Genomic DNA, 25,876 nt, shown 5'->3' with positions numbered 1-25,876 from the left:
GTCGATATTAACAGGTTCTGTTAGTGCTAGTAGATTGTCATTCGTTTTAAGTCTGGGCCAGACTTCTTCAGCACATTCTTCGAAGAAATTTGTTTACAAAGGTTTTCATAATGTAGATCTCCCTGTGTTTGGAACGACCGCCATTGAATGCCGTCTGGGGCTTCGCGATTTGTTTTCGCTAATATATGTAACTAGGTAAGAGGACGCAAACTTGTCTTACACCATTTACTATAACAAATCTTTCGCTATATTTGCGTTTGAAGCAAAATAGGCCGCGCTAGGTATTGTACGGAGGAAAAAGCCAGATTATTGAAAAATTTAAGAAAGCAGGGAAAAACGATGGATAAAACAGTAAAATTAATGAAACGTTCAAAGATAAAGGTTGTTAATGCTATTCATAACGCATCAGAAGCTCAAACTTGATGAAGTAAATGGAAAATTTTGAGCAGACAAAACAAAAAACTCATACGTTTTAGCAAAACCAAACCTTTTTGTCATCAAATGAGCTTAACGCTGAGATAAAGTTGCATGTTGTAAGTCAAACAGTTCGTAGAAGCCGGATTAATAGCAAGAACACCGAGAAGAGTTGTTTTGTTGAGCTTGTAGAACAAAACAAAAATACTTTAATTTGCAAGAAAACAACAATAAATATATTGGCGGAAAAGAATATGTTCGACGACCCACAAGTAGAGCATGTGATCCATGATGTACTTCTTTTTGATTGGCGCGATAACCGCTTCAGCGATTTTGGCCAAATCTCGTCCGACGTTTTGTTTTGTTTTTCATTGGGGTAGTGTACAGGTAGATACCCTGGATTGCTTCGCCTTCTCACATTAGCTCGCTCTCAAACGGATGTTCGAAAGCTACCCAAAGGATATTTAGGCGAAGCCTCGAAGTTATCAGCTGCTTGGACGTGATATACTTAAAAAAGCAGTAAAGCACGACGGCGGACCAATAATGCGGTGGGGGGATGCTATTCGGAGGAAGGAGTAGGTCCATTATTTTGGTTGAAAGATAAAATGTGTGCGGTGGACGTGGTGAGAATATTGAAAACGATTATGCTGCCATAACTAAAACCAACTTAAACCCAATTAAGCATCTTTGGGCAGAACTGAAAATGATAATCAGGCCTTTCAAAGCCTGATAGAGCAGAAATATGGAACCAAACTCAAAAGGCTTGGTACTCTATTTCTGCAGATAAATGCAAATTTAGTAAATTTAATGCATTGAAGAAGCTTAGACGAAGACAACATCCGATGGGGCCTGCCTTGGAGTGTTTGAGAAAAAGATTCTGTGGAAGATTTATGAACCTTTGCACTTTAGCGACGGCGGGAATCGTAGGCAATGGAACAATGAGCAGTATGAGCTTTACGATGACATAGACATAGAGTAGCGAATAAAGATCCGTGGTTTCGTTGGTTGGGTAATGTCGTCCAAATGGATACAAATGCTCCGGCTCTGAATGTATTCGATGCGGTACTAGCTGCTGGTGGCAGAGGAAGAGGAGGCCTACTCTGCGTTGGAAAGATCAGGTGGAGAAGGATGGCTTCACTTGGAGTTTCCAACTGGCACTGGTTAGCACGAGAAAGAAACGACTTGTTAAACTCGGCCAAAATCGCGTAAGCGGTTATCGCGCCAATTAAGAAGAAAAAAATGCATCGATGATGTGAAAAAGTCATGATACCAGCAGAGGTGCTACGAAATACTAAATTAATTCTCCATATGTAAGCAGTTTTTGTTTTAATCCATGATTTTTTGTGGTAAAACTTTTTGTTTCTTAATATTTTTTCCAGGGTACGTTTCTTAAATTGAATGAAAATGTATTATCCTCTAGAATATTTGGAAATGAGTCTTTTTTTTAATTTCCATTAGTTATTTGAACTTGAAAAGTACAAAATATTCGAAGTTTTCAAAAATAAACAAAATTGTTAAAAATTACTTTATCATTTCTGTTTCTTTTTTTCCAACAGTGTACACACATACATACATATGTATGTGCACTATTTACCCATGTACTTGTGTTTTATGAATTTGTATTTCTGTAGTCGGTCCCATTGTGTCGGAAAGCACGTTTTCGTTATTTCTTCTTGGTCGAAAAAAGAAACTCTTAAAAACATGCTTGCTTGAATATGATCTAAAAGAGAATCTGCAAAAGTTATAATTAAAGTGCTTACATAAGTTTACTGCTTAGCACCCAAAACCATACGCAGAGAACCAAATGGCCAGTGGAATTGTGATTGACTGACTTCGTGATTTATGTGCGCTTTGTGTTGCTTGTTAAATCCAGATCAGATCAGCCTGTATGTGGAGCGATCTGTCCGCCCGCCGATCCATAAGTAAATAGTTGTCACGTAATGTGTCGAAGTACATATGACGCATACCAATACACCAGTAGTGTTTTGGTTTCTATGGCATGCGTCTCGCAGAAACAGATGTTCTCACATAAATATACGAGTATGTATGTATGTACTAAAAATACGTAAATAACTCATATCATGTAGGAAATAGCGAACGTTGAAGCAGGAAATAATATCGCACCTTTGCTGGAAGAACGTCGTAACTCGAAAAAAAAATAGCGAAAAACTGATTCAAGAGTTGTAATTTGCTATGCCTTCCTAAGTAAAAGTGAAGACCCATTTTCATTTAATGTGAAGAGACATCAACATGAATATTCTAGACAGCATAAAAAAGAGTTTGATTGGTGTAATTTCTGCATACTGAAATGCAAAACGTTTGTTTTGGAATGTGACCCAGGAATCTACACCTATGTAGATCGTTCAGTAGCCAAAACGGCCCGAAGTTTTAGCCTGAAATGCGGCTATTATGGCTATCAATTTAAAAGTTGCAACAGCGAATTGCGTCACTTAGCGAATGGCAACGAATATGGGATCGTGCTCCGAATTTTCGCTGGACATACGCACTCATCCCTAACCTTGCTACGTGGTTACCATGAAGACACGGAGAAATCGATTACTTGCTCTCTCAGATGCTGAGCGGACACAGCTGCAGCCAATATTTTCTTCATAGATTTGGTCTCTCCGGATCGCCACTCTGTTTTACCTGCCCAGAGGAGAAAAAAAATAGGGAAAAACTGATTCAAGAGTTGTAAGTTGCTATGCCTTCCTAAGTAAAAGTGAAGACCCATTTTCATTTAATGTGAAGAGACATCAACATGAATATTCTAGACATCATAAAAAAGAGTTTGATTGGTGTAATTTCTGCATACTGAAATGCAAAACGTTTGTTTTGTAAAGTGACCCAGGAATCTACACCTATGTATGTAGACCGTTCATGGCCCGAAAGAAATGTACTCTTCTACTGATAAAGGCTCGCAAGCGAATGTGAGTAGTTCGCTACGATCTTTGGAAGACAACCAAGTGAGATAAATTTAACTGGCCGTAGCCGAATGGGTTGGTGCGTGATTACCATTCGGAATTCACCGAGAGGTCGTTAGTTCGAATCTCGGTGAAGGCAAAATTAATAAAAACATTTTTCTAATAGCGGTCGCCCCTCGGCAGGCAATGGCAAACCTCCGAGTGTATTTCTGCCATGAAAAAGCTCCTCATAAAAATATCTGCCGTTCGGAGTCGGCTTGAAACTGTAGGTCCCTCCATTTGTGGAACAACATCAAGACGCACACCACAAATAGGAGGAGGAGCTCGGCCAAACACCTAACAGAAGTGTACGCGCCAATTATTTATTTTATTATTTATGTGCAGTTCAATGCTCTGCTGGGATGCTAAAACAAGTTTGCCAAGCAAGTGTTGCGTTAGCTAGCAGGACGAAGAAAACCGAATAATAGAGCTGTTTCAGCAGCGGCAGTTAGAGCTAAATAACATCAACGTCCCGGGCCGCGTCTGATCACACCGAAATTTCTGACAAGTGGTTTCCCCGCCAGGGGTTGTACGTTACTGGAACGGCCCGGATTTACTATATATCCGGCCAAGGACTATCGCTCCAGCAGCACTCTCCGTACTTGTATGGAAAATAATATTGTTGCTACAGCAACAAAAACAACAACAAGACGTGCCGAAGTTCCATTTTCTTCATGACGAAAGTAGTGGAGACTATCACTGCCGTACATATAATCTCTATACGTCCACCCTCGATGTAGTGCAATTGGGATCCCGGGTGGAGGTCAGCCGAAGAGGAGAGGTTTGTGCGAAGGCATCAATATTATTTCTTTAGAAAAACAGATAATACCGGCGCACCACTATCTTGCCAAAGAACTACCAAAAAGTATAAAAAATACCACTTTTGATGGAGTCAAACTCATTCGATATGACGCATAAGTTCCATTATTCTAATAAAATTATATTAAATAAAAATGAAATTATTTAAGGGGAATTGATATAAATGAAGAGAGTAAGGAGAAAAAAAGAGTTTTTAGAGAGTTTAATAAAGCCTAACTCCCTTACACTATATGCACATGGGCTGAAAGGCCCGTGCCTAACACATACATAGATGGCACTAGTTTTATTGCATTCACCTCTTTTTCAGTTAGCACTAACCTAAAAGACAGCTGTTAAAGTTTCAAGATATTCTATTCATTACTTCGTGAGCTATTGTGCTAGTAGCGTTAGTACTTGCTTTATTTTCAAAACAATGAATCAAAATGAAATTCGTTTTTTAATTTTACACTGCTTCTTGATGGGGAAAAATACTGTTCCAGTGAAGCAGTGACTTGAAAAGTGTTATGAGTACTCCGCTCTATCAGAAACAACAATAAAACGATGGTTTCCTGACTTCAAACGTGGTCGTACAGACACCGATGATGCTCAACGCAGTAGACGTCCAAATGAGGCGGTAACACCAGAACACATACAAAAATCCACAAAATTGTTCTGAATGATTTGAAAAGTGAAGTTGTGTGAGTTAGCTGCCATTGTAAAGATATCAATCGAACGTTTTGGCTTCATATTTCATGAGCATTTGACTCTGGGAAAGCTTTCTTCAAAGTGGGTGCCGCGTTCGCTCACTTTTGACCACAAAAAAGATCGTGTTATGATTCTGCGTAGGGTTTGGTCATGTCTAAACGTAAACCAAAAAGGAATTTCCGCATCGATCCATCCACTGTCCTATGGATGAAACATGGATCCATCAATTCACTTCGGAATCAAAAGGATCGTTATCTGAGTGGGCTGTAACTGGTGAACCTTGTTCAAAGGGCCCAAAAGCACAGCAATCAGCTAGAAAGGTTATGGCCTCGGTATTTTGGAATGTGCGTGGTGAATATGACACATGAATCGACTATCTTGAGAAGGGAAATACCATTAATAGTGGATATTATATAGCGTTATTGAAGCGTTTGAAGGCTGAAATTGCAAAGAAACATCCGCATATGGAAAAGAAAAAAATTTGTCCATGTCACAAGTAAATCAAAACAATGGCAAAACTACATGAATTGAACTTCGAATTGCTGCCACATCCATTGACTACTAGGAGCCAAATATGGCGAATACGGTGATGAGAAATATCGCTCGAATCAAGAGGTTATCGCTGAAACTGAGGCCTGTTTTGAGGCAAAAGATAAATCATTCTACAAAAGTGGTACTGAAATGTTAGAGCGGCGCTGGACTGATTGCGTTGTTTTTGATGGAAATTACGTTGATGAATACAGCTAATTTTGAACAACAAAAAAATCGTGCTTTCTTTGTTAGGCCCGGCACTTTTCAACCCATGTGTTATTTCTAAAAGGAAAAGCGACAATTGCTAGAAATTGTTTTATTCCCTTCATTCTCTTGAGAGGTTTGTACTAGCCTTAATGTACATATATATATATATATTGTATATATATTTATCGCTTGCACACTTTGTTGGGTGTGTGGCCAAACTCCTCCTCCACTTTGTGTTGTGCATCCTGATGTTTTTCGACAGTTTTGTGACAAAACCTACCAGCATTTTCTCAAACGCTGAGGAAGTACATATGCTTAAGTTGATATACGGCATGACTATAAGCGAACTTTTGGGAGTCCAAATGGATTGACTAATCCACTACGGCAGATATAATGAATTATCAACCACGAGAGGCGCGACAAATTCAGGCGCCAATTGGTTTTTGAGTTACCTTAAGGAACCAGTAAAGCACACCAACTGAGGACGTTTTCCCATTTTGCAACAGTTTGACCTTTCAAACGGTTTAACTTAACTAAGTAATCTACTCATCAGAATGATTTGCGCATTTTACATATACAAGGCGCAAAATTAGTCATCCCAACGGAAAATTTATGATTTTTCTAAATGGCGTCGTAGGGAAACCATTTTCAAACCTCAAAATAAAGATTTCCTTCACTCAAAATCATTTTTTCTGTGTTTAGTAAAAAAATATTTTTTGGTTATTTAGTAAAAAAAAATATTTATTTATTTATATTAGAAAAAAGTATTTTTTTGTTATTTATTAAAAAAATTATTTATTTACTTATTAAAAAAATATGTTTCTGTTATTCAGTAAAAAAATCATTTATTTATTTAGTAAAAAACTATTTCTTTGTTATTTATTATAAAAATGATTTATTAATTTAGTAAAACAAAGAAACAAAAAATATTTTTTTGTTATTTAGTAAACAAATTATTTATATTAGTTATTTAGAAAAAAAATATTTTTTGGTTATTTAGTAAAAAAATATTTTTTGATTATTTAGTAATAAAATATTGTTTTGTTATTTATTAAAAAAAAATATTTATTTATTTAGTAAAAAATATTTCTTTGTTATTTATTAAAAAAATATTTTTTTGTTATTTAGTAAAAAAATTATTTATTTATTTAGTAAAAAAGTATTTTTTTTGTTCTTTAGTAAAAAGTTATTTATTTATTTACTAAAAAATATTTTTTTGTTATTTAGTAAAAAATTATTTATTTAGTAAAAAAACCAAAAAGAGAAAACTTAAAAAAATATTTTTTTGTTATTTAGTAAAAAAATTATATATTCAGTTTGTATGATTAAATTTGCAGATTATTACATTTGAGAACATCTACCTTTTCTTCAATATTTCTACATTACCTCATATTCTATATATTACGCACCACCGGTCTTTTGCCGTTTAGTCTCGCTTGCTTTTGATGCTCAAGAACCTTTTATGGCCAAGTTTATGAGCTTAACCTGCGTGTGAAACGCAGTACTTTAGACAGCAGTCGTTTTGTTGGCGGCCAAGACCCATAATACACAAGTACAGATTGAAAGTATATATATACATATGCACATACACACATACATAAGTTGTATGTACACTGCTCATCTTAAAGTATGACTTAATTTGATTTTTTATTGCTTTTCTTTTATTGCTCGTGTGCCTGTTTTGGCAACATTGGCTTGCCCAGCAATTGCGTTGATGTTATTTCATATTTTTGTATTTATTTCAATTTTTGCCAATTTGAAATTACTAAGCAGATACGCGCATAAAACTGCGTATAAAATGTATGAGGTCCGCAAAATTTTTTGCTCTGCATCAAACACGTACTTGTTGCCATTGTTGCAGTGTATTGAATTTCAAAAGTTACAACAGAAAAAATATTTTTAATGCATTCAAGGTTATGCTTATTCATTCAATATTGGAATTTATTAAATGCGCATGTTAAATGAATTTAAACCGCTCATGAAAATGTAGGTACATTGCATTAAATTTATGCATGTATGTGTGCGTGCATGAATGACCACGTCCTACGCTGTTTAACCCATTTACTCGACTCATTGCCCCAATTTTAAGCTTTTATTTATTTTCATAGTTAAGTTGTCACGCTAACACACAAAACTCACACAAAACTATCAAAGTATCATTTCACACACTAAGCGGCATTAAATATGAAATCCTAAGGTTGACGCGACAGTTTAGGCATGGGTTTTGACACATTTTACGCGCGACAGTGAAAGTCATCGATGGTATTGTTGTTTATTTTTTCCTGTAACGTCAAATGCTGACCGACTTTGTCAACTAACTACCCACCTGAGCGCATTGTAATAAGGATACGAAACAAAATTCACTGTCAATTGGTAATCGACGCAAAACAACAATACCCAAGTACACATATTTATTTCTTGTTTTCGCGCCACATACACATACACATGCTTGTGGTTGCACGTAGTGGTGGCGTAAAGTCGGTCAACAACGCGTTGCAGCCGTGCCGGTGAAGAAGTTGCTCCCACATGCTGACATTCAAGTCAAAATATTATATACATATGTATGTGTGCGCTAGCGATGCTAATATTAACAGAAAAATTTGATCCCGAAATTACGGGGTTTCGAAAGTAGTCCCGAGATTCTGGGAGATGCAGCGGGTTTCACCTTGGGACGTAGCCTTTTTAATATAAATAAATTCAATAACTGAAAGCAAACATCATGAAACAAAAACATTTAAAAGGACATTAAGGAAACTGATTTTAAAAATTATGTATAGTATAGTAGTTAATAGTGATGAATTTTTAAGTAAAATAATTTTTCAAATGTAAAAAACTGAAATACAAATACAAAGTACTTTTGGAAATATTAATTAAAATAAAGAAAAACACGAAAAAAAATTATACAAAAAAAAAACCCTTAACATATTGGTTTGGGGAAAACTAAATCCGTTATTTATATTTTTTTGTTTCCTGCAAATGGTTTAAAACTGTTTTATGGTCGATCTTCAGCTCCTGGGCAATGCTGCGACTTCTAACATGCGAGCCAACTTCGATTATTTCTGTGTATTTATTGACTTTTTCTACATTATCGACATTTCCTTTAACATCAAAAATGCCTGAATCGAATCGACCCCCAATTTGCCCTTCTCAGCCAACGCCAACACTAACTAACACCTACACCCTAAACACCATTCACAATTTCAGCCGCCTGGCTTGCATTTTCGCTTTTATCAAAGAAAAACTGTAAAATGTATCGAATTTTCTCTTTGTTGACTATCATTTTTAACACCCTGTAACTCACAACTGAATGGAACAAATCAAAAACCGTAAAATAATTTTTTTAGTGTGACACCCTTAAAATTGTCTGATCGATACTTTACGAGATATCGATCACTACAGCCATCTACCGAGAAAATAATAAAGTTGAGGAGAATGAGGAGCTTTTTCATGGCAGAAATATAATCGGAGGTTTGCCTTTATCTGCCGAGTGGCGACCGCTATTAGAAAAATCTTTGGTTTATATCGACCTTCTTTCAACCTTTTCAGAAAGGGGATAAACTTATGCCCCTTTCTCCCTTACTTTATACTACCTTTTATTTTTTGAATTATAATCATAACCCAACTCCATTTCAAACCCATATTTCAGAGCGCGTTTGCGTTGGGCTTGCATGTATTTTAATATTAAATGATGGCAATAGTGTTCATTTAAGTGATTTCTTCTCTCTTGTTATTGGGTTCTTATTAAAACATGGCAACAATGTTTTGCGGCTTGTCAAGTATCGAGATAATTTGATTGGTTGCCGCTGTCTAAAATTTAGATAAACATACACAAACATGAAAGTATGGTGAAAAGAGTTTAAGGGTAAGCTCTTTAACAGACCGTTTTTCGGCTCTGAGCGAATTGGACAGGGTCAGTTATGGACTAACGTCACCTGGGGTGTGTTTACAAAAAAAAAAAAACGGAGATTTTGTGGATGATATACGAAAAAAATCAACCGCTATCTGAGTAACGACAGATTGGACGAGAGTGTGAATACATGGAAAATGATCGTGTAGAAATCGGCTGCCGAATCCGCAAGTGACGTGTCAGCCGAAGTTCCTCTCAAAATTTTCCTTTTCACCATAGCTAAATAGCAAACTTGGTAATCTATCATCATTGGAGGAAACAAATGAAGTACATGTTAAAGACAATTTCTATCAAACAGAGAGTGAAACTAGCTGACAATTCTCTCAAACCCTAAACCTGCAAACATTGCAACCTGCAGGCATTGGCTTTGGTGGAACCGTATTCCAACGCTATCGCATACTTACAAATGTAATTTCACATCTCTAGAACATAAACATATAATAAATAAAAGAAAGCAAGTTTCTTGGAAATTGAAAAGATTTTATTGCAATCAAATTTTGTGATAAGCAAGTTTTTACTTTTTCAATTATATATTTAAACATTTTCGGGATCCAGGGAACCCAAGATTGGCATCCCTATTATTTGCGTACATATGTATACCTATAATCTTGTATAAGCGTTAAGTCAATACATCCTATCATGTTACGCCTAGGAAATATTATTTGTTCCTGTGGTAAAAGTTTGCAAACAAGTTCACGTCCGGAGCAAAAGGAAAACACACACCGTTGGCGGTCAGCCGCATAGTGTGCGGAAATTCAAAGTACTGCAAAAAAAGCAATAAATATTTTTAATTTTGACGGTGTGGAATTTTTTTTTATTTTACAACTTTCAAATCGGGCATAACATAAATTTTACTGCTTTTATTGTTGTTGTAGCCTTCGTATTTCACTTAGTTATTAATGCGCTATACCCACTGGTTTATAGTATAATTTTAATCGCCATTAGCAAGATCATTAAAGTGTGTTTGTGTGCGACATATCGGCAATAGTAGCTGCAGCTTATTTCCATATCGGACATAAATCATAGAAGCAATACAAATGCTTTTGTTTCTAATACAGCTTCCGCCTCTCTGCAAATAATATGCCAGTTTAACACGTCGGTTATATTTTTGCTAAAAAATACTGCTCGTAAAAAACCATTTGCTTTTCAAAGGCGGCAAAATACTGCAGCACACTTCTTTTGCAGCGAAACATCGAGACATGCGCCACGAATTGTAACAGAAGCGCGGCCTAAATACCTGTTAAAAATGAGTGCACACCCGTGCACTATTTCAAAATAAAGCAAAACGCTTAGAGGGTTAATATTATGGCAATATCGTCTACATCCATAATAATACTTGTAATTCTAAAAACTCTAGATCGGTAGGTATGATACATGCGAGTATAGGTAATTGCTGGAGATCCTTCATATAGTATATCTTTAGTGAAAATCAGCAAGCAGGAGTCATGAGGGCAGATTATTCGAGCTACCATAAAACTCCCTCATACATTATCAAGATTGACAAATTATAAACAGCTGTGCCATAATTGTGTTTTATACACGAAAAACCAGGCTTTTTATATGCTAGTGTTAGTAAAGGTTGCCCTGTACTGTGATGAATCCTATTTAAAGTTAACCTATATATATATTAGCACCCCGCATTTCTCATTAAAAAATCCCTTAACTTTTTCAGACAACTTGGTTTTGGTTGTTATAACAGCATAAACATTCCCCAAAAAATATTGGGACAATCCTGTCGGAGAGTCAGCCTTGAGCAGTCGTTCCGGAGGCATTGATTCGACTATCGCGAGACGAACAATGCAATATTTCGATAGGTTTTGAGGGCACCGAGTAGTAGTTGTTTTGAGAGACATTACGTGTCTAACTAGAGTTAAGCAACTTGGCAAATCTGTATCCAATTTTTCTCATTCCACTGAATCCAGAAGCAAATTGACAGCATAAACGTTGTTAATCAGCAAATTATTCTCATATAGGTACCATTTCCACCATTTTATTCCCTATATTACTGTTAATACCCATACCTAATAATATCCTAAATAATTTCTTTCACTCAGTCAGCAGATAAATCTTGCTCAGATTTAGTAGGACTGGCGTTGGACCGCTTGCAACATCTTATCTGAAAAGTTAATTATTTTGAGCCGACACCTTTAGGTATACAAACTGGTATATGAAATTATTGTATTGTAAGGAACATCCAGTGACCTCAACCGACTAGCTGCCAAACCCGTGCATTTACAGAGAATCAACAGTTTCCTTCTCTGAAAGATCCCCACAGCTTCTGTAATGGCAGCTAAATGGTAAAACCAGCTTTTCCGTTCAATAACCAGTACACACACAACTACGAATTTGGAAATTGAATGGCATGGAGTCCCCAGGACTGCTTCTACTGTACTGGGGCTAAAGGGTTTTGGAAACATCACATGAAGAAATGGAGATCCATCTTTTTTGCGCTTTCCTTAGAAATAAGTTGTGCCGTTCCGACGTAAGAGGTCTCTGATACCAATTCAGTTCTCTAGCAAGCTCTTCAGCCATTTCTTTTCCCTTTATGTTCCCTTGTCCTGGAACCCAGATCAGTGAAATGTTAACTGCACACCCAAGAGATTTGATCTCCGAAAAGTTACCACACTGATCATTTTTTGACGACCGAACTACTTCAGAACGTCCACATCAGATTTGAAAAGAGCAAGCGATGATAGTTTTGGTGTTTCTAATTATAAAAAAGCTTGCGCGTTCCATCAGGCATCTTAAAAATTTTCTACAATTTTAACGATAGTACATAGATCTATGCTCATATATACATACATACTATATACATATATCTACGAGTATATATTGTATAATTGGGCACTTTCGTCATTCGTTGTTTGCTTGGCTGAGCTCCTTGTATGGTGTGTGCCTTGATGCTGTTCCACAAATGGAGAAACCTACTGTTTTACGCCGCCTTCGAACAGCAGATGGTGTTTTTATGAAGATGTGTTTTCATGGCAGAAATCCAAGGTGAAAAAAATTCAGTAAGTGGGGTCAATATCAGACTGTTAACCGGTTCTCAGCAAATTTAAAAGAATCAGCTGATTGGCTGACGTAACCGGGGTTACGACAGCAGTTTGTTTACGAAAAAAATGAGATTTTGTTGGGGATATACGAACAAAATTAATATAAACTTCGGTCATGCTATTTTGTTGTCATCTGAACAACAACAGATTGGACGAGTAATGGGTTGTCAAAATTAGAACCCATTCATTAGCATGAAATTGTACAGAATTGCGGCGGGAAAGATTTTTTTCCGTCGGTTATTATTGAAGACTCAGGGCTGCTTTCATGATTAACTTTTAACAATTTATTTATTTACAAGCAACAGCAGGCAAATAACAACCAAATAATATTCGATTTGCACAATAAACCCTGCAAATCATCAATAACTTAGAAAGAAGTTATTTTTTGTAACAATGAGCCTCAACGGGTTGCTTGGCAAATATAGCAAACGAAAATATTTCACTACAAAATTAATTTTATTATAACCACAAAATGTCAGCTGAAAACCGGCACGTTGTAAATTTGTTTCTCGCTCTCGCCGCAATTATGTTTAACCGACCGAATTTTCCGATGGAAGTGAATCAGCTGATCACCACCCGTCAACGCGTTACCCGGTGTATCGCTGAAATTCTGTTCCGGGCCTGGGTGGGCAGAATTCCGCTGCCATAAAGTGGCAACAGAAGTTACTTGCTCAGTTTCCTTTTCCACTATAGCTGAAGGCCAAAACTGTTAATCTATCATCCTTGACAGAAATACACTCGGACGTCTTGTCATTGCCTGCCGAGGGGCGACTACTATCAGAAAAAACTGAAAGAGCTGTTCTCAAACAAATATGATTTTACACAAGATTCCTCCTTGAATACTGTGCTTCGAACACAGGTGATTGCTGAGAAACAGAAGTGGTAAAACTGAAATATTTCTACTATCAAGCAAGTAAAAATTATTAGTTTACCAAATTTTCCACGACAGTCAAGCACTCAGTTGCGACTCTTTTTCGTCAGCTTTCAATAATTCAAGAAAAATGGGAGAGTATCGCCGCTAAAGCCCTTTTTGTAATTTTTCCATCTTTGCCAGTAAACTTGCCATGAAGTACCATAGTAGTAATTTTCTTACCACCCACTTAGCGATAGTCCGCCTATGCTAAACCTTTCAATCAAATCGCCCGCAATCAGAACTCTACATCTTGGCCTTTCTCGTTCCTTTGTTAAGTATGGATCTGTTTTCGTTTCGATCGTTGCGCAAGATAACATAGCTGATTTTATTCGTCAGCACTTACATGCCATATATGAACGTGCGTAGGTGTAGGTGTAGTGACAGCTAAGCACTCAATACGCTTATCAAGTCAAGTTATTCCCTTTGATAGCAGTAGGAATCAAAAATTATCAATTGGGATGAATAATCAAAGATGTAACGGTTTAAACGAGTGGGTATGGCAATTTTAAAATGTTTTCTCACTTAATTTCAAACTGCTAATTAAGCATTTGTGCCACTTTTAATGCAAATCATAAACTCGCTTACAATATTTCACCAACGAGAGTTTTAGCGTCGAACAGCATACCAGTTACAGCGTTGTTGGCACATACATACGCACATATGTCGTGTTTATTGAGGAAATCATTCGCACACGCAGTCGCTGACTCACCAACTTATTGGTCAGCCGAGGTGTTTCAGCAGAAAGACAAAAAACCAAAACAAAAAAATAAATAAATAAAAAATATTGTGCCTTATGCCATTGTTACAGTTCGAGTGTGTTGTTGTTGTGTTTGTAGTTAAAGTCTTTCAAAGTTGCTTGGAACACCAATACGCGTAAACCAGATTGTCTACCTGGTCGAGCCGGCTGCTTTCAAGTGATTGCGCCAGCCGTCTTATCGCCTGTGTTGCTTGTCTCGTTAGCTAGCTAGTATGGGTTTCGAAGCGTTTACATTGCCAAATACCACAGCGAAGTTCAAATACTGGGGATGATGATGTTCATGATGATGACGACGATGATGATGGTGGTGGTAAAAGAAAATAAGCTAAGGAAAGCACATAAGCAACATTCGCTGCGACACTAAAAACAAACGTATAATAGCAACAACAAAAGTTGTATATTAAACTGGCAGAACTACTTTTTCTAAAACATCGCTTTGCGTTTTTATTGGATCTCACTATCTTTTTTATTGGCTTGTCTGCCGGTTTTTTTGTGCTTGAGAAGGAAGCTAAGGAGCATTGTGTGTAGACATAAATATAACATAACTACATACATACATACATGCATACACATATATTGCATGTGTATTGTATTGTGCTCAAGCGATGTCTTCGCTACTCTAAAAATAGGAAGTGGTAAAGCTTCAACGCATTAAATGGCAGCGAGTTAATTTATTTACTTAAATTAATTAGCCTAATAAATATTTGTGGCAATATGATTTATAGCTGATTTTCGGTGGTGCAGTTAGTTTATTTAAAAAAAACTGCGACCTAATAAAGGTACATACATACATATTTATATGCATAGAAGTTTGGCTCTTAACTGGTTTCGGAAGATTAGTTTGTCGACATAGCATTGATATTTAACTGCATTGCACAAACAAGTCTAACGGTATCAAAACGCAGAGCATCACTGATTGACTTCACCAAAATTACTGATTACATGACTATCGACCTTAGTGCGCAAAAGATCGATTGTTGGACAAGTTATGTTGCACGTAGTACGATCTTGCTCAACCCATAGCGCGTCGACATCCAATTCTGCAATGTGCTATGAATTTGATTAATGATTTTAACGAATTTGAACATATAGCGTTTACTTGTCCCCTTGACTGGAATCAAATGCCACTCCATGTGCGGAAGTCCCAGACGCTCAATGGATATATAAATGGGATCTGGCATTTGCTCATAGTTACTTTCTAGAATTTATGCTTGCATACTTCTGTAGTGTTGTAAAGTAGACTATTGTAGTGTGAAGGTAGGCAGGTGAAATAGTTGAAGTACCAGTCTGGCACTCCCCAAGAGACCTCCAACAGGCAGATACCTACAGCCAGCCAGAGCTGTTCATGTAATGGAGAAGATAGATGGGATTTAGGTTGGCGCACTGGCCCAGGCTGTCATAGAAAGCAGCACTCAGTGACTTTAATAGTCTAGCTGCCAAGCCCGGACATTTATAGAGAAAGTGCTCAGCAGTCTCCTTCTCATAGACAGTTTTTGCAAAGGGGGTTAAATGGTAAACTTAACTTTCGCCCTTGTGTGTCGATCGACCGACCGGTAAACACAGCTATTAGTGGGGAAATTGAACGCCGTGGAGTGGCCAGGCTTTCTGAGCCCTTCGTCTATTGTACTGTGGCCAAAGGGTTTTCTAAGTAGCACATGAAGAAATGGAGCTCCATTTTTTCTGCGTTTTCCTGAGGAAAAGATTGTGTAATTCCTCCTCCAAAAGTCGCCTTTGTTATGTAGAAAAATAAACAGAAATAAAGGCAATTGAAATATAAGTTATGATGAACTCTACATGCGTAAAAAATGCTTTGTTTCTAGACAATGTTTTAGACAAATTCTAAAAAATTGGCAGATCTTGATAAATCGAGTTCAAGCTAAGTGCTTTTTGCCCTTTTGTATTTCGTAGTAAAAAGTTTCTTAGGCAGCGCTGGAGTCGACGTATTCTAAAAAAAGTTATTTGTAATCCGATTTGGCTTTGAACTACCTGAACAAAATTTATCTGAACTTATGTATGTATTAATCACTAGGTGGCGGTGGGGATTAGGTATTTCAAAAAAAAAAAAAAGAATGTAACGCAAATAACTAAAACGAAACGGACTTGATGCCGCTGAACTCGAAATGCTATATTAAAATGTAATTATGGGTCAAGTGCATTCATACTCAGACCATCCACGCAACTAATAAATGTTCTGAGTATGAATGCACTTGACATGGCGCAGAGCGTCGAGAAGCACAGGCATTTGGTTTGCATAGACTTCTAAGGCCAGGAACAGAATTGCAGCGGGTGGTGATCGGCTGATCCACTTCGACCCCTATTGCGACCTGGACGGAAAACACTACTGCGACTGGTCGGGTTCCAGCTGACATTTTGTGGTTACAATAAAATTAATTTTATAATGAAATCTTTTCGTTGCTAAATTTGCGAAGCAACTCCTTGAAACGCATTGTTACGAAAAACAACTTATTTCTAAGTTATTGATTGGAGATGCAAGCTTCGTTAAAAAAAATTAGCTCTCCTCGACGTCCCATTCATCATGTGAGATCGGAGCAAGCAGCTCACTATAAAAATGTGATATGACAGGAAAAACTGGATGCTTTAATATGCATCCATCAGAGCTTTCCCCACTGACGTGCGTGTGATTGTGCAGCCGTAAAACCAAATACCCAAGAAACGGAGAACTCCGCCCTACGTTCCGGCTAGGAACTACACTAAATTGTAGCGTTACATTAATTTTTTTTTGTATTCAATGTCAAGGATATAAAATTGTAATTGTCAAGGATATAAAAAAATAAGTACATTACAATATAACAAAATAAGATGTAATAAAAAAAAGAGTAAATTAAATAAAATAGAAAAGAATTAATTATTTAAAAAATTATATAATGCAATATATTAAAATAAAAAATTAAGTTGAATGACTTAATAAAAATAACATTGAACAAACAAAATAAGTTGAAAGAAAACAGAGAAAATAAAGTACAGTGAAATAAGACAAAATTAAAAACAAAAATTATATATAAAATTAAAAAATATTTAAATATAAAAAATTAAAAGTAAATATGTAAGTTAAATAATAAAATAAAATATTGTAAAACAAAATAAATAAAAAAATTAAACAAAAGAAAATGAAATTTAATTTAAGTTTTTTTTCATTTATTTAATAACCTAAAATATATTGTAATAAAATTAGAATAAAGAAAACAAACATTTGCGAAAAAAAAGTGAAATATGACAAAATTAAAAAAATAAAAACATTAAAATAAAAAAATTAAAAAAAAAAATGTAAGTTAAATAATAAAATAAAATATTGTAAAACAAAATTTAAAATATAATCAAAATTAAATAAAAGAAAATGAAATTTAATTTAATAACATAAAATACAAATTAAAAAAAGGTTAAATAAGATAAAATTAAAAAACTAAAAATATTTAAATATAAAAAATTAAAAATAAAAATGTAAGTTAAATAATAAAATAAAATATTGTAAAACAAAATTAAATAAAAGAAAATGAAATTTAATTTAATAACATAAAATACAATATTATTATTGCACAAATACAATATAATACCATATTATTAAAATAAAAAAAAACAAAACTTTGGGAAATATTCGGAATAATGCAACACACTTCGTAAAAATGAGGGAAAGATGACTGTACCCCCTTCCTAAAACTGAAAACCGCACCCATCGTGGGTAATTTATTGTTAAAGTTGACACCTCAAATAAGAATGAAGTTCGTAAGCAAAGACGTTCACTGGGATATTTGTAAATCTGCAGTATTTTTTGCTTTAGTTTAGAATTTAGAAACATGAAAATATAAACAATATTTTTTATTGAAAAAATTGTCGGAGGAGAAAATTTGGGATAAAAATCAAAAAAAAAATAATGATAATAATAATCACTCTCATGTGTCCAATTCTGACTACGCCATCTACAGTATTTTTGCGTACAGCTCCTTTCCGCGTTAAAACCATTAAACCAAAAATTAATTTTCATTTGCAGGCATCCGACAACACAGTACTGCTGTCAATTCCAATGAATAGTTATTCTCGTTTAAAATTGGAGAGTGATGATGTTGATAAACGTATTTGCATTCAATTTTCAATGAAACACTGCGACTGTATATTTTATGAATTGAAGTGAAGTCTGGAAAAAAATGTATTTTAATGTGCCAAACTATAGCGAAGTTTCCGAAGGCACTTTGCAGGTAAATAAGGGCAAAACTATTATTTCTGTAATATTGGGAGTTAAAAAGGTTGTTCTCAGCATGCAAATATACGACACGTCCTTAGTCCCAAAAAGTAGTGAAATACTTACGTATTCAACTTGACTGCAGGCTTAATTTCTGGGCCCAGATACGGCATGCGGCTACCAAAGCAGCAAAGCTCACGGGTATGCTAAGTAGGTTAATGGCAAACACCGGTGGGTCGACACAGAGTAAAATAAGGCTAATCGTAGCGGCCACATACTCAATTCTCTTGTGGGGCAGCGAAGTATTGTGAGATGCCTTAAACTGCAATGCCCAGCGCAAAGCACTGGAGGCCTCAGCCTACCGCACTGTCTCTGGCGCTGTAGTCTTTGTGATCAGGAGGGAGATACCCATAGACCTCGTGGCCCGGGAAGAAATGAATGCGTGGGACTTCAAGAAGAAACAAGACATCACTAGCGTCGCGGAACGGAGATTCCAAACCATGCTACGGTGGCAAAGCCGATGGGACAGTGAACTGAGGGGCAGATGAATCATCAATAGGCAAATAGGTCAAAAGGAACTTTGGGGAAGTGAACTACTTCATAACTCAGTTTCTCTCGGGCCGCGGATACTTCCGGAGATACCTATACCGCAGGGGCAAGGTAACGATTCCAAGTGCATATACGGCGAAGCGCTAAGCAATGACGCTGAACGCACGTTTTTTAGTTGTAACAGATGGCTCGCGAAAAGAAATGCTCTGAGGGAGCAGATTGGCGACATCGCGCCGAGCAACATAATCAGCAAAACGCTCGAACGCGCGGACAGCTGGAACGCGGTAAAGAAATGCATCGAAAACGTACTAGGAAAAGAAAGATTGACCTCGACACAGTGCAACAAAGCGAAGCCGCACAGATAGAGTCACAAGAAGGCGAGCCTATGGCATGAAAGCTGGCTACAAATATGGTGGACCCAGACGTGGGTGAATAGAATTAGTATTTTATGGATGCCGTTCTGTGCCCTTCCGAAGTAATATAGAAAGCAGTTCCGGGAAGGGTGTCCCCCCAGAAGGAGAGGATGGATCGTTTTGGTGGCCTCATCACACGACGCAGTAGACGACGGCCGCTGTAAGTGCGAAGGCATTTTGAACCCTACCTCACCCACCAAAAAAAAAGGTTGTTCTCGCACCATTTCCTAACATCTCCTCAAAGTTTCATTAAATGGATCAAATATGCTTTGCCTAGAATTGCCCAGGCAGCATTTTACTAAGCCCGATCCAAAAATTGTTATAAAAAAATAAATTAGACTGTTCTGTAAAAATTCTTATAAATAGACTTAATTAACCTTTATGTAATATGAAATTTAAAAAAACCTGCCACCCATTGCGTTACTGAAATAATTATGTGTGTCTGCCATGCCTCCACTTTGCCGGCTATTAAAAAGCAACATTGCGTTACAAATCAATTAATTTGATTTAATGATTATAAAATGCATGCAAATCAATAGCACTTGGTAATTTACCAAGACATTTTAATGAAAATAGTTTTTAAATACAACTTCTCTATAAAAAAATAAAATTAATTCCAATAAATCGAAGCACATCCAATAAATTGAAACACATGTGGTTATAACTGGGGAAAATACATATTTTCAGCGCCATACACAGATTCGACAAAGATGGGATTTTTATGCACTTACGCGTACTTGCAAAGAATTTCAATGAATCACCTACCAATCGATAAGCGCATATTTTTCTAACACATGCAAATGCGCAGCGCAAAACGTTGAAAAATATAAAAAATGCGGACGGCGTTTGATTAATCTTTTATTAATAAAATATGCATTAAAAAAAGGAAAAAAGTTCTTACGTACTGCGGTAATTTTCTATAATTTTCCGCGTTTCTTTTAACAACTTCATTAACCAGTTTTCTTTCCAAATATAAATTTTTAATTTGTTTTAACACCGGAAACAGCAGCACTTACAACTCAGTTAGTTTTTTATTTCTTACATATTTTTTTTTTTTGCTGTTTTGTGTGCCATAAAAATTGGCGAAAGCAGTACCAAGACTCAGTTAAATTGTCGCCGAAGGAAAGTAACGGTCTGCACAGTTATTAAGTGTGGAATTACCCGCACCTCCCACCGCGCACGGGACAGGCTTAGATATAATTCTTGAAATTTTGTTTGACAACTCCCACATTCGTACACACTTTCTTTGGCTAATCGCTAGCCTATAAGTGTCTGTATGCGCGAGTACATGCATGTGGTGTGTATGTGTGTACATATGTACATGTATGCAACATGTGGATATCTATGTTTGTTTGTATGCAAATTATGTTTACCTAATTTCAACTCCAGTTCGAACGAATGAACGCGCTTTTTTGCTGTTAGGTGCTTGCTTGGTGTTTTCGGTTCGACTCCCTCGTGGCCGCTTTGCCGCTTGGCGCTGGAAGTTGGCCGTGGAAGTGGTTATTGTTTTAGTTTTTGGCGATTATACGTATTGTTATTGCTGACTGGGCAACTGCTGGCTGACGGCTTGCAAGTGAGGTCGCACACTTCGGTATGCGGGCGCAGGGAGCGGCCAATATGTTATATATGGATTCACACACAAAAAGAAAAACAACAAACACTGTCGACTTGTTCGATTCTACTTTTTTAATTATGTATAAGAATTTGTACTTTTGGTTCTCTTTAATGAACCAACAATTTTTTTATCTTTCTAATTTTCTGTTTCGCTGTTAGTTTCGTTTTCACTACTTCTAAAAACAAAGCTTCGAAAATGCAAACGACAACATTTAATTAAAGAGCGATTTTTTTTCTTGAATTATTGCATTGAAATCGTTTACGTTGCCAATTAAAGTTTTGTAACAATGAACAAGGCACATTAGTAAATACATAAATATGTATGTAGAGGCTTTTTTAGACGTTTAGCTTTACACAGGCACCTACATATGTTTGTATGCAGCACGCGTTTGCGCCAATTCCGCGCTAGAACCTTCAAATAAGTCTCGATTTATTTCGAAATTTAAATTACATACTGTGCGGCGCGACGCAGCGTGAAGGCACAATGTCGTTATTTGGGTATGTATGTATATACACACATGTGTGTATAGGTATGTGTGCAATCAATTGAATACCGAATCACTTTCTCGCTAACTCACACAAAAAGTCTCCTCTTGATTCCTGTTTGGCTTTTCAGTGCGATCGTTTGCGCCTTTTTAAACAAATGTTCAACCACCAGTTTGCACTTTTAAATCGTTGTTGTTGTTCTTCTTTACTTGTGCTTTTATGCTTCTAGCTCCACCGACAACGCTTAAGGAACGTTTGTTTGCTGCGAAAGATGAATTGTGACTGTCTGTTACTGGTGTCAGTTTGGCTCGTTTGCTCGTTTGCGCGTAGCTGCCAACTTCTTGCTTTTGCAGAAAGAAATGTGGCTCGAGTGGAGAGCGTTGAGTGCGCGCGCGTATCTTCTTGGCTGTTCGGTGGTTTTTGTTATTATCTTTAAGTATGTATGTAGTTTGTATTTGCAACTGTTGTTGTTGTAGTTTGTGCACGGTTATTGTGGAGTGTGTATGCTTTTTTGGCAGGTATCAATCGTAGTTAGCTTTTGTCGGTTGAGTCGGTAAGGCAGTGCACATGTGAGACTTGTTGCTCTTTGCATTTTAGCAACCCCTGTGCAGGTTTCAGCTTTTGTGCTTTGAGCGCATCGTATCTTATCTTCATTTTTCTCTGTCCATATGTTCAATCCTTTTCTGATCCCATATATTAATATGTATAGCGTTTTTCAGTAAGAGCGCTACAACTTTTTTTTTGAATAAAACACAAACGGTTTGACTTTTTTAACTAATTTTTTTTTATTATCGAGTTTGAACATATACATTTAAGTATGAAATTCGATTTTTTTTGCATGACCACCGCGTGCACGTTTTACGAAGTCCAATCGTTGAACCCAATTTTCGACCACTCTTTTGCATAAATCGGCCGAAATTCCAGCAATTACGCGTTCAATATTGGCTCTGAGCTCACAAATCGTCGCCGGCTTGTTACTGTAGGCCAATGACTTCACATAACCCCAAAGAAAATAGTCTAGAGGCGTCAAATCACACGAGCGCGGCGGCCATTCGACCGGTCCATTTCTGGAAATAATGCGCTCATCGAACTTACTCTTCAACAAATCAATTGTAGCGTGAGCTGTGTGGCTTGTGGCCCCGTCCTGTTGAAACCACATGTCGTCTAAGTCCATACCATTCAATTGCGGCCAAAAATAATCGTTTATCATGTCGCGGTATCGATTTCCATTCACAGTAACGTGGCGATCGTTCTCGTCAACGAAAAAATATGGGCCAATTACGCCGCCGGCATGTAAACCGCACCAAACAGTGATTTTTTCGGGATGCAACGGAGCCTCATGAATCACGTGTGGATTGCTTTCTGCCCAGTAACGCATATTTTGCTTGTTGACAAAGCCATTGAGCCAAAAGAGAGCTTCATCACTGAAGATGATTTTTTGGAAAACAACAGATTTATTGGAACAGCAACAGAATGATTATTTTCATAAAAAATTTGCACGATTTGCAATCGTTGCTCAAGTGTGTAGCGTTCCATGCTGAAATGTATACTAATGAAGTTTACAAATGACAAGCGAAAAATAAAAAATATTCCGTCGTTCGCCCTCCCTATTGGAAAAAAGTTGAAGCGCACCTATTGAAAAACGCTTTATATCCAATAGATATCAGACATAAAATGAGAATACAAAATTGTGTAGATTGAAATGTAAAAAATGAGCGTAGCTTAGCGGCAGCACAAGTGCAAGACACATTAAACAGTTAGCAGCAGTGATGCAAAAACAATACGAGGAATGTATCTTGTTTTTGCTTTTGGTCCCAAGAGTGATCCAGTAACTTGCCAGTAACTTAATTAACCGAGAATTCGCGCTCAAAGAGAAAAATATCAAAAAGAAAAGTAGATGAACGCAAAACCAGTAACAGCTGATTAAATTTTCGGCGGGAAAAGTCGCAAAAACTAAAAAAAATTCAGTTGTAATTTCGTAGGTAGTATAAAATTAAAAAAATAAAGCAAATAAAATGCTAAATAACGAGCTTAGCATCACACGATTTTATTTCGTCACACAGTAATTTGTTCCATTTCATCATTGCTGTCAGATGAAGAACACTCCATTACCAATTGTATTGCGACAATCACAGCTTTCTTCATATTTTCCAATACATATATTGCCGAATTAGTTAATAACAAAGAACTACAAGCATAAAACACAAAATAAATATATTAAATAAATATAAAAAATGCAGAAACGGTGACTGGAGGCTGTGGCTCAAAAGTACATAGCTTTATATCATTGACGAAGTCCTATTTAATATATGACTTCCAATAAACTTTATAAATTTTATCTAAATGATATTTAATTATGATACATTCTCCATTTTAATCAACATTTTTATTTAAATTTGGAATCTGGCTCAAAAAGTTTAATTCGTGTTTATTTTCACTTGGTGATCAACTGTTTTTCTCTTACTCTCTCTCTCTCTCTCTCAAATTCTTACAGCAAAAATTTATCCAATAAAAATTTGCAACTTCCCCTCAAAATGAGATGCCATTTTGCTCTCTCACTTCCTCCTACTTTGCAAGTTTTTTGGATACATGAACACCAAAACTTGATAATTTGTAACAATTGTTATTAATTATTTGCTCCTAAGCAGACCTATTGACAGTTTAGAGTAACTTAAACAAATTTTGAACTTTTGAAGACGAAATCAATAGAAAAACATCAAAAATTGCCACCATACTGCTGTTGCCTGATGAACCTGCCTTGCAAGAGTGTAAATGAGATTTGTGACGGAACTAAGAAAGAAAAAATTGTTAACAAGCACAAAAATATAAACAAACATCTATATTTACGTCAATCAGCTGGTACTCTGAAATTTATTGAGAGTCTAATAGCAATCCTCTGATGCGCAACCTCCAATATTCCCTCAATCGTGATATCAAAATGAAGTTTCAGATAGGCTGGCTATCTCTGTCATTTCTTTAATATAAAGCTGAAGAACCCAGTAAATTCGTAGGCTGGGTCATGTCGTTTGCATGCGTACGAAAGCTCCGGCTCTGAAAGTATTCGATGCAAAGGAAGAGGATGCCTCCTCTGCATTGAGCAGAACAGGTGTGGAAGGACTTGGCTTCACTTGGTGTGTCCAACTGACGCAGGTTAGCACGACAAATAAATGACAGGCGCGATTTGTTAAACTTGGCTAAAATCGCGTGACCGGTTATAGTGCCAAACAAGAATGAGATGGCTAATTTAAGTTACAGAAATTGAACGCTCAGATACCAACTTGAGTTGAAGCGATTTCGTCACGTTTGAGAGAATACACATATCATTCTTGCGTTTTCGTCAATACACTAGCTGAACAACCTTGTCGTATCTTTTGTCTTTTCCCTCCCTCAGACTTCTTACTCAATGTTTAGGAAATCTGTTTTGAGGAAATTTTCTAATTTCCTTTGGTTCAGAGATGCATATGTATGTATATGGTGTTTGACCGAGCTGCTCCTCCCAGTTTTGGCGTGCGTCTTGATATTGTCCCACAAATGGAGGGACTTACAGTTTTTAGCCGACTCCGAACGGCAAATGGTTTTTTATGAGGAGTTTTTTCATGGCAAAAATACATTCAGAGGCTTGCCATTGCCTGCCGAGAAGCGACTGCTGTTAGAAAAAACTTTTTCTTCATTTTGGTGCTCCACCGAGACTCGAACCTACGTTCTCTTTGAATTCCTAATGGTAGTCCCGCGCCAACTCACTCGGCTACGGCGGTCACCGAGGAGCGACTACTATTAGAAAAAAACATTTTCATTTATTTGTTTCATGCACGGAGATTCGAACCTATGCCTAAATAGTATACAAGTTTCCATTATTTGAAAAACCCTTACCAAGAATCCATTAGCTATTAGGAGATTGTCTGAAGCTCAACACGATCAGGGACGAATTTTCGTGGTTCAAAAGAAATTGTAACATTGTCGTCTCTAATTCAGCTTATCTAGGTAGAGTCTGTCTAGAAAGAAACACTTCCGCTTTGCGTCACTTAGATCTGAGATCCGCACAAGGCAGATTTTGCCAGTTTTTATATTTTTTTTATATTTGAAACTATTAGAAAACTTTCTGGAGATCGCTTAACCGAAAAGAACGGATTTGGGCGAGAACCCAACTCCAAGTATATAACCAGGCCATGAGGCATCGGAACTCGGCATAAGAGCTCAAAATGCAATAAAACTCAAATGTATACCGCGCAGTGGTTTCGAAAGATCCAGACGGAGCACATCAAACCTACTCACCTAACACTCCTCTACTTCTAGACCCAACCTGTCGAAACAGCACTTTTTCTGGCTCTCGTACCGTTAGATCAGACAGACGAAGACAACCGGTATCTACATCAG

The 25,876-nt window shown here is 36.7% G+C and overlaps 1 protein-coding gene across 1 annotated transcript in view; it reads right to left on the bottom strand.

Annotated features, from left to right (window-relative positions):
- The window catches only part of LOC128860445 (unconventional myosin IC), an 83,775-nt gene extending 61,969 nt beyond the window's left edge, over nucleotides 1-21,806 (bottom strand). Inside the window, exon 1 of the mRNA XM_054097978.1 lies at nucleotides 20,776-21,806. The gene's annotated coding sequence lies outside the window, so the exon portion shown is untranslated. The remainder of the gene's footprint in view (nucleotides 1-20,775) is intronic.
- Between the last annotated feature and the right edge of the window lie 4,070 nt (nucleotides 21,807-25,876).

This window comes from Anastrepha ludens, chromosome 4, assembly GCF_028408465.1.
Source record: "Anastrepha ludens isolate Willacy chromosome 4, idAnaLude1.1, whole genome shotgun sequence".
Taxonomy (NCBI): Eukaryota; Metazoa; Arthropoda; class Insecta; order Diptera; family Tephritidae; genus Anastrepha; species Anastrepha ludens.
The sequence above is the reverse complement of the archived record's forward strand: the minus strand, read 5'-3'. Positions and strand labels throughout refer to the sequence as shown.